The sequence below is a fragment of the Anneissia japonica genome, unplaced genomic scaffold, assembly GCF_011630105.1.
Source record: "Anneissia japonica isolate Jap-2015-1 unplaced genomic scaffold, ASM1163010v1 scaffold284953_len930413_cov181, whole genome shotgun sequence".
NCBI classification, from domain to species: domain Eukaryota; kingdom Metazoa; phylum Echinodermata; class Crinoidea; order Comatulida; family Comatulidae; genus Anneissia; species Anneissia japonica.
The window spans coordinates 47241-58084 of record NW_022746987.1 but is presented as its reverse complement, the minus strand read 5'-3'; the positions used below and the strand labels follow the sequence as shown (position 1 = coordinate 58084).

Here is a 10844-nt window from a genome sequence, read left to right as displayed (position 1 = left end):
TTATATTAGAGATGTCTCCTTAATAGGAGTGTCCCTTTATATTAGCGGTGTCGCCTTAGGGGTGTCCCTTTTTAGTGGTGTTCCCCTCCAAAGGAGGGGGTTCTACTGTAGGTCTATAGTTTAAACCAAGACAAGCTGTATTTTGTCAGCGGGTCATAACAACGGTAGTGATGAACCTGCAGCACAGTAATCCATAAACTCGATGACCACTCAATATCCCAATTAAGTACTCATTAAAAAAACATGTACACTATGATTATTTGATTACAAGATAATTTACCAGGACAAGCTGATCACTGTCAACAGGTTGAACAACTCGACGTACGTCAACTCTAATGGGAATAGATATCCAGTTCTCAGTACAGGTTTGTACAACCGACTCAATTATTCTGTACTCTTTCACCGTGAAAGAGTCACAATCATTAGAAATTAGTACAAATCCATCATCCATCCCATCCCATTATATTGAAGTCATATTGTTTGACCTGCAAAACTCAATTTTCATAATATGATTTCAATAAAGTGGTTCCAATTTCCTTTATTCTTTCTCATATCTTTGCAGATTAACAACCAATGACAATCTGATACGGGTAACATTAAATGATTTCGGTCGGTAGATTTTTTTTTTCAATTTGGCAAATCATTCAAAAGTTAATGCAGAATACTGCAATACTAAAGGTCATCTAATAACGATATGATACAGTACAGTATACTGTAGTATAGCATAGAGGCAATTGTCTCTATAATAGGCCAAAATAACTTGAGATTGGAACTATATTTTTTATCCTGTGGCATTGACAGGAATTAAAAAACATTCTGTTGTTCTGCCAAACTGCCAAACATAAGCCTAATATTAGACCTACTCTCTATAGCCCCTTTCACACAGAAGTGCAATACGGTATTAAATACCGTTTTTCGCGAACGCCGGCATTCTATGTGAAGGGTAAATAGGCCCTACGCCTAAACGCTGGCTTGGGTTAAACCTCCTCAGTGTCAGCACATTGTTTTTGTCATGAAACTGAGGTGGCTCTTTAACCTATGGATCCCCTTAGTTTAACAGTTACACACTTAAAATGGCTGTAAACAACAGTGATCATTAATTGTTTTCATTATCTTGAATGGCTGTCGTCACTTAATGGTGCTATGTTCGTATGCCACAGTCACTATCGCTATTATTGTATGCGTTCGTCAGCAAACCATATGCCGTGACACGGATACTCACGCGTCCAGCCGTTGGGGGGTTTTTCTTACCCGCCCCAACACCTCAAATTAGGAGTGTTTCTTTAGATCATTTTAAGTTAATTATTACCGGTATATTATATGTTCGTAAAAGTATGCTAAGTAGCATACTATATATGACTGAAAAATTACAAAATAAAGGCATTTAAAAAAACCTTCAAATGTGAAAGGACCGAGAGCGGTAAAATACTGATCCCTTATCAAAATACGAGTAAGCCTATTTAAATATTTAATATGATAATCTTTATACAATCAGCAGACAAAACCTCAATAAAAATATTTATTTTACCTTTCTTTAAATCAAGGAGGTTAAAATTAAAAATGGTAAAAGGATTATTGACATGAATGTTTCTCTAACCATCATTCGCAAATCATCATCGCATCGCTAGATTTATCGAAAACGAAAACTTGCACTATATTTAAAAAAAAAACTATAATGTTAGAATTGAAAATTCAGCTCTGGGAACAGCAGGTGACGCATATTGATGTTGTAGGCAGGTGATATTTTTCCAAGAGGAAACTAGAGAAAGAAAACAGTCTATTACTTCGTCCTTGATGACACTGGGACCCCACAGACTTGAAGAGCGATTAGACAATGTATAAACATTTGACTAGAAACGTGGTTTGGCGCTTTTAAGACCAAGTAAAGTTAGTTTATAGAAACGTCTTGAAGCAAGCAAAGTAAATAAGCTTTCCGTCAGTCTAGTTCGGCGGCGGAAGGAACAAAACGCACACATGACAGGACAGGGATATCATATTTAGAAATTTTAAGTCGTTGGTTTTCTACGTTATATTTTACATTCTCTCCGTCCTTTCACCTTGTTATTCTTTCCAATGCGATGATCAAACGCGCGTCAGTATGATGCCACGGTAAATACGGAAACACGATCACATTTTTGTCGATAGCATACCAAGTGCTAAAAAAGTAATGACCTTTTCACACAGAAGGAAATACCGGATACGGATAGGCCTATGTCTATTCGCGCAATATTCCGATACTCTATAATATAGCTCTGTCTGAAGAGTGCTAACTTGAAATAATGCCAAATAAAACTAATTGCTAGTTTTACGTCCCCCTACTCATCAAATTTTGGAGCCCCATGAAAAAATTTATTATTTGCTATTTAAAAAAAAAAGGGGGAAAAAAACACATTCATTTTCCATGGACAATAAAAATAATGACTATATGAAAGAATGATGTCAAACCAAGAAGAGTGGGAACACAAAATGGCAGAAATACATTTCAAATATTTACTATTTACCAGTCTGTTAACCATAGTATATGAGAGTGAAAAGCAAATAGGGCCAGTAGATACCCTCATCCAAAAAACAAAAAAAAATCAAACCCTGGACTTGAAACTAACAATTTAAAATTTCATTTGGCCTAGAAGCAAGGCTTTTGAATTAGGCATAGGTCTACTTTTCTCATCTTTAGCACTGCTGATGGTAGATTAGGACCTATATTATTTCGATAATAATTAAATAAATTTAGCCATTATACTAAATGTTACTATAATAGGCCTATACTATGTTTTTATTATTATCTTTAATTATGCCACCTATTGTCAACTGTTGTGCAGACACCTAACGATGTATCGGAAAGCAAAGTTATGGCAAATAGCGTCATGATACTACTTCACAGTATTTACATCAATCCAGACGCCAAGTTGTAAAAAGCAGTACCGGTACGATACCAGATAATTCAAATGTTTATTTTTATATTTATTTTTTAATTTTTTTTTTATTTGTAGGACTATCCCACTGAATTTGGATTGAACCTTTATTTTACCAACCCTTAATTTTACTTGTGAAAGCTGGAAAACATCTTCGCTTTAGTGGCGGCACCGCCACCCGCCACCGACCGAGCTCGTCGGACAGCTTCCCCCTCCCCAGAAAACGTATCCTAGAGCCGCCACTGCTTCGCTTGTCATATGAAATAACATTAAGAACATAGAACACATAGGCCTAAAACTGAACACCGTATATACAATACATGTACAAGGAAGAATGAAATCGCAAGTCGTTAACTTAAACGTATAACTGTACATATTTTTACAGACCGGTAAGGTAAAACAGCAGACAGGGAAGTCATTATTTAACTAGGTCTACACGTTGCCTACAACATCGGTTTAAAATAATACACGGCGGACGATAACTTCATTTATAGAATGTCGATTATATTCATACCAGTGTAGGCATAAACATTTATCGGACCGGTCGTTCCATGGCACGGGAGTATGGCCTACTTTGGTTCTATTATAAGATCTGTTGCAAACGTGATTTTAGGATGGGAAAGCTCAACAAAAACCGACGAAAACTGAAGCTGATTGACAAGAGTTTATTATTTTGTGCCTTGGAATACCTGGTGTACTGTACCTCTTCAATTTTTACCCCAGAAGTACACCCGTGACCGAATCAAATACACCATCATAAAAAACCTCGTATAATAATTGACACTGTCGCCAAATGACAGGTAATATTATAATTTTAAAACTGAGGTGAGGATACACCTATCAATTCATACAATAATAGATGGGGACATAACTTGGGAATATTTAAAAGATCAGTGATATTGTCTGGGGAACTTGACTGTGTAACACAAACTGGAAGATATTGTTACAAACATTCTTAGGTCCATATTGGTAGTTGAATGAGTGCATTGTCGTCGCCGATTCACGGATTACCACACTTTCTTGAGTTTTTAAATATTCAAAAATCTGATTCTTATAATAACTTTTCTCAAGTTTTCCGCATCAATACGTCCCTTCAAGAATGCATTTGTAAAAAATATCAACTTTTTCCCCTCCGGAGCCTTGGTTTAAATAGAATATCCCCTGTTACAGAACGGTAATGACAGGGTTTTAAACAACCTGGATTGTATTAGCACATCAAAGTCGTCGCAGAAAATTAAGTCGACCTCACTCTTACGAGTCCATATACTATAAAATCTTCTTAATGTTTTAAAATTTAATCTTTAAACATTTGCAAAAATTCACTTTTTTCCGTTTTGTCCATAAAACAATACCTGTGCAGTGCACAGTATGTCGACTAAAGACTTCAGGTAAGAAAGAAAACATAGTGGAAAACAAGTAAACCCCCATGGTTTCAACTAGGGAGATGTAAGGTTCAAATAAATGTCAAATTGTGTCGATTGTCGCAATGACATGATTCAAGATTCAAGATAGCTTTATTATCATAAATTTAACATGTGATACCATGAAATCATTTTTGCTTGCTGCATACAATGATCGCACATAAAAAGCAATAAAAGGCCTATTAAATATTTAAAAACAACAAGTGAATAAATAATAGGAAAATACAGTAATGTACTTAACTACTAAATTTATTACATGACAAATCTATCATTGAATTCATGGTTGGATTGCATTAAGAAAGAATTTCTGTGTCTATTTGTGCGCCCTACCCCCACCCCCTCCCGCCAATTGGTTTAATTCTGCCTGCCTTCTGATAAGTGTGATGAACTGATTTAAAGGGTGTGTTAATAAGCAATTGTATTTTTAAAAATCAACTACAGTATTAATGTAAATAATGAAAGTAAATAGCATGGAACAAGAATATATTTACGACCCTTCTGTTATCTTAACGAATTTATGTGGCAAAGAGAAACATTGTCTTGCCTATTATACAGTAATTTACAAGACTAATTCGTTATGATTATAATAAAATTAATTACAGCATGCACTATTTAAGACTGAATATGCCTACATTACCATAAATATAGGCTTATTATTTCACGGTGACCTCCGAATGAGTGTATAATCGCCTTCAATTATACCAGAAATCGTTTGACATGGTTTATATTTCGTTCAGTGGATTTTCTTTAGGCCCCTTGGCTCTAAAACATTGCGTCAACAAACTGATTAATGCCGACAATAACCGACCCAATGGCTTGCATTCCATTTCAGAAGATATTATCATTTTAGGCCTAACTCTCTGAAGACCCGGGTCTTTTTGCTAAAGAATGCGTAGGTTTAGACCTTCTGGCGTGTTAAGCAAGCCGATACAAATATGGAAACTTTAAACCCGATATCCTATAAATGTGTTTATTATATTTAATAGTCTTATAGGCCTACTGGTTGTACGCTAAAACTTTATCGCATCCATATACCCACGAAATTTCAGTTGTCAAGTAAAAAAAATATAGGCCCATAACCTTTGGTTACAATTTCTTGGCTGCTGCCGGAGGGGTAGGAGGGTAGCGAGCGCCCTTTTCGCCACCTCCGGATATTAAATTTATTACATTTTACATTTTAATATCTGTTATGACCTTTGAAGCGTACATATCGACCACAGCTTAAGGCGCTCAAAAGAAAGGTGGAACTTCATACAAATTCTGCGCAATTTGTAAACCCTGCGCAATTTTGAAACCGCACGAATGTTTGTACTAAGGGACCATGAAGGATGGAATGAGCCGCTTTGACGGGCGAAGATACCGTCGTCCCTCCCTTCCCCTACCCAATCACCCAAGTTAATGAAGAAACAAATTTATCGAAATTGCGCAGAGTAATTTCGAAGCTAAACGTAGTTCTAATTCCGCATTTAACTGACGGTTACTCAACCATGAATATACTGTACAGTAATAGCCTATCAATGAGAATTGAATGTCAAAATCTATAAATATTAATATTTATTCATTCAATTTTTAAAAAATACTATACTTTTTTATTGTCGGTCACGAACGGATAGTTAAAATCAACAACAATGTCGATCATCATCTCCTCGCTAGTACAACAATGACGTCAGACCCCAAGGATTACATCCAAGTTAAGTCCAATAGAAGGTGATGAGAAGAAGGGAAGGAAATACGCGCAAGAACATCCTGAAAAAGAAATGATGGCACGTCTGCCTAATATCAAGCAGACAACAACTTCAATATGCTGCACCTGGTGTGTATACATTGACAAAAAAAAAAAAAAAAAAAACGCGAACACAATCATTTCGCTCAGTAAATGCTGGTTTTTGTTTTCTTTCAAAGTTTTGAAGCAAGGATTTCTTGTTGATTGCGTGAAGGATAATTATGAAAAAAAAATGAGAGTCACTAAACGGATAAACAAGTCTATTTAAAACTATGGCTCTTTGTAGGGTAATACCTATGGCTAACGAATTGTGGACGGCAATAGTGGTTTTCACCGGTATATCTACCATACCATGATACGATATTGATTATAACGATTGTGTCAACTGTTGTGGTTGTGGTGGTGGTGGTGGTGGGGATGATGATGATGATGATGATGATGATGATGATGATGATGATAATGATGATGATGATGATGATGACGATGACGATGGTGACGATGATACGAATAATGAAGATGATGATGATGATTGTGAAAATGATGATTATAAACAATATTTATAGGCTTCATAAGCCTAATGATTTTGAACGTAGGCCTACACTCTTGAAAAAAAAATACAGATAGTCTTAATAACATTTTAGACTTCTTAATTTAAGGCATTATAATGCCAATACTTTCAATTTGAATCTCATAGTTAACCACCGTCTCGCATCGTGCAGGACGGTCCCACTTTTCAAAGTGATTTGGATGAAACACGCATTTTGCGGAAACACGTCATACGATCATAAATTTGTCACGCATTTAGCGTGAAACGAATTATCACAAATTCAGGGGAACATTTAGCGTGAAACGAATTATCACAAATTCAGGGGAAAATTTATTTAAAATTAGAAGAAATTGGTTTTATTAAAAATATATAAACAATCGTGCAGTAACAGAGTCATTAGAGAGCTTTTGTTATCTCGTTCGAGAATCAATTCACCGAGAACATTTCTCTTTCCCGTTTATTGTCAACAAACACTCCCTGAAATCGTTTTAAAGCAGCCTAAAAATGCTCATCGTCGGAGCTCCAGCGCCTCATGGACCCAACGGGAGCCCCGCCCCTGGACCCCGGCAGGGGCCACGGCGTCCCCCTCCCCAGCCAACTGGTGTAGTCACTCACGCATTTCAAATCCCTCGGGTTGGTAACTACGGAATCTGTCAAAAGCCCCTAGATGGCAAGCACAATAGAAACAGATAAATAAACCAAAACACACGCACACAACTCGGTAACGGGCACAAAACGGATGATCGACACACGTGGATGGTTCGTGAATCGTAGGGTTCATGGCAAGCAATTGAATTTGGTCCCGCGGGAGTACGTCCTTCCCCTTGACGCTCCTCTCAATCCAGGTTTTACTAAACTGCTTGTCGTATCCGTCCATGATCATGTTCCAAATGCCTTACACACAAGTAGGTTGGTGGATGGGTGAGTCAGACACAGGACAACTTGCGGGGGGTTTCAAGGAAAAATTTGTTATATTGTACAGATATTTAAAAAAAAAAATCTGACAAATTTAATTATTGTAGCATGGGCATATTAGGCATACAGTATACAAGCAACATGATAAATGGTAATGTGGTTTTATTGGCTCAATTCAGTTAATTTTACAGTACTGCACTGCCATGTTATGTTCAATAAATCAAAAAGGAATGAATGAATAAGTGACTGAATGCACCAATAAACGGACGGACGGACGAACGGGCGTTGAGTGAGTGTGCACGGAAGAAAGAACGAACAAATATGAATTAATTAAACCAAAATGTACTGTATAGGTGGGGCGTGCCTTATTTTAGTCTTACTTTCGTCCTGACGTATAATTAGGCATAGGCCTAACTGTAGACTTACGGTACCTACAGTAATGGTTGTGGATTTTTGGACTGCATACTGGAAAAATAAACATTTGTGATAAATAATATTAACTTTAAAAACATTTAGACAATAGTGTGGAGTGGTGCTGTATATTCGTTGTGTTGTGGTTAAGATGACATAATTCTAATTCCCTGGGGCCTGGGTTTAAATCCTGTGTGAAAACCACTGTATATTCCCACGTCTTAATGCAACTCCATTCAATAATCCCAGTAAAGCGACTTAAGCCTAATTTATAGAGCATGGTCCCATCCTGTAGATAATTATCGGTGGGTGTACATGCTATTGGATGTGAAGGGGAAAAGTAGGCCATATACAGGGATATGGATAATGTCTATAATTGCGGTTAAATAGAATGTGGGAACGGCGGACGTTTATTTCAATTAGTCTACCATTATGCTGTAATTTGATGTGTCTGTTAATTACTTTAGTATTCTATGACTAAACTAGTTGCCTGTTCTGGCGTTGCGAGTAGCATCAAGCAAGAGCTTCTTAAATACAGTTTACCAGCATAATACCGGTACTCGGTGTTTAATCTGTCATTTGCCAAATAGACAAATCCTATGAAAGCTGAAATTTGCTAAATATTTCCATTCACAATTACCTAAAAAACTAATGGAATTATAGCTATCCTTGCTTATATTCTTTTGTTTTGGCTAATCCAAATTGTAATTGACTAATGATTTTCATACCGAATTAGGCAATTGTTAAATATTGTTTTGGCCAGGTTAAAACCTGAATATTGATTTCATGATGACGATGATGACGAGGATGATGATAATAAAGATGAGAAGATAATGATGATGGTAAAAATGATAATAATGAAGATGATGATGATGATAATGATAATGATGATGACAACGATGACAATGATGGTGATGATGATTATGATGATGACAATGATGATGATTCCATACATATTATCTTAAATCAGTAATCGGTACCGTACGCCTGGCTGGGAGAGACGTACAGGAGATAGAAATGGAACAAAGTTATCAAGAGTGGGAATCGAACCCCGGCCACAAGTTGTTGCAATATCCGAGGCTCACTGCCCCGCGTCTATCAAATTAAGCAGAGGAAGCTATGAACTCATAGCCTCAACATTCAGCAAGTATTATTTCTGACGATTCTCAAACAGATGAAAATTGATTAGTTAACCATTAAATGATTGTTAAAAACACTGTTTTGTTAAAGCTGATATGCCGTCCTCAAGTAACCTAGTCTGTACACTATCGTACTGTACACAAGTACGCTATCATTTTTAATAATTTCTGATTGGCTGATAAAGCAACCACCAGTTACATTTACGCCACGTGTTCAAATTGTTCTTTTCCGGCAAATGTAGTTATTTATTATGGTGAAGTTAAAGAGTTAAGCAGCAACACATTTTATATTTCCTATTCGAATAATAATAATAATACAACTAACTTCTTAGAAATGATTACTAAAAACAACTGTTGATCATACAATCCGCTTGAATTTGGTTTACATTGCAGTATATAGCAATATTCCTATACTACTATCAACTTTATTCAGTCATTCAACTTTAATGATTATACAAAATCCTGAATAGATGAGCCATGATGAAACGAAGGTCTTGATAATCTGAAACTCTCCTCCACGCATAAAAATAAAAATAGCGTTATATTATATACAATTATTATATTTGGTGTAGAACACATTTTCTCGTTTTATATTTTTTCTGAAAACTTAATGTACGTATAATAGTTTCTACCATTTTTATTTATTTAAATAATTGTACAGTATTTGTCCTACCTTGTAATCCCGGCCCCGAAACCTTGACTCAGAAATACTAGGTTGGTGACCGACGGGGGATAGCTTTTACCATATTGTAGTTAAGCTTAACCTTGAGCCGTAATTACTGGCCCCGAAACCTTGACTCAGAAGTACCGGGTTGGTGTCCGGCGGGGGATAGTTTTCTACTATTGTTTATATTATTGTACTATGCTGGTTATTTTTGTTGTTGTTATTGTACTGTGTTTTTGCAGGACCATATTGTAAAACAGCGGTAAGATCTCGCGTGTATTATGTTATCCTGCCTAAAGATGTTTTTAAATAAATAAATAAACAAACAATACAAAGTACGCAAATAATATTGTACTTTATAGTCATGTTCGCTTAAGGCAGACAGTTTACTTTAAAAGAATGTCACGGGTACCGTAAATTATGACACTAATCTAAAGAATGTATGCCATACCATTGTAAATGTACAATATAAAACTTTCTTTTGGGGAAAAACTATAGTAATCAAAGCCGCAGCACATTGTCATTTTGGGGGTGTGCGTGGGTTTGCAAAAAATGGACCAACTGAGGTACAATTTCAACTGTTTTAAGAATGTGGAACTTTTTTATATTTAGGAGGAGGTAAACATTTCCGATTTTCGCAGCTATACTTTTTCCCACCCGAATCACTTTCGAGAATTTTTGGGAACGTACTGACTGAGGATTCAGTGCGATAACACGTCAGGTCAGGTAGGGCAAAAATTTCTCCTGACGCAAAACGGTTCGGAAAAGCAATGCCGTACCCGCTGCTACTTGGGGATCGGATTCATTAATAGCCACTAAGCGCAAGCTCAGTGGTTTAATGGTTAAGGCACCAGTCTAGTTTCTGGAGATCGTGGTGGGTTCGGTTCCCACCCGAATCACTTGCGAGACTTTTTTTACAAGTATTGGAAACGTTCCGAGGCATTCCGTACGGTAAAATGTCAGGTAGGGCAAAAATTCCATTCGTATTAGATATATGCCTAAATGATATTAAACAGTATATATGCATATATATACATATATGTAGGCCTACATAAATACATATAAACATATAAACATATACATATATACATATACATATATATACATATATA

At 36.3% G+C, this 10844-nt stretch overlaps 1 protein-coding gene across 1 annotated transcript in view; it reads right to left on the bottom strand.

Annotated features, from left to right (window-relative positions):
- LOC117120344 (secreted frizzled-related protein 5-like) overlaps window positions 1-10844 on the bottom strand; it is a 31459-nt gene that overhangs the window by 19373 nt on the left and 1242 nt on the right. The window lies entirely within an intron of this gene.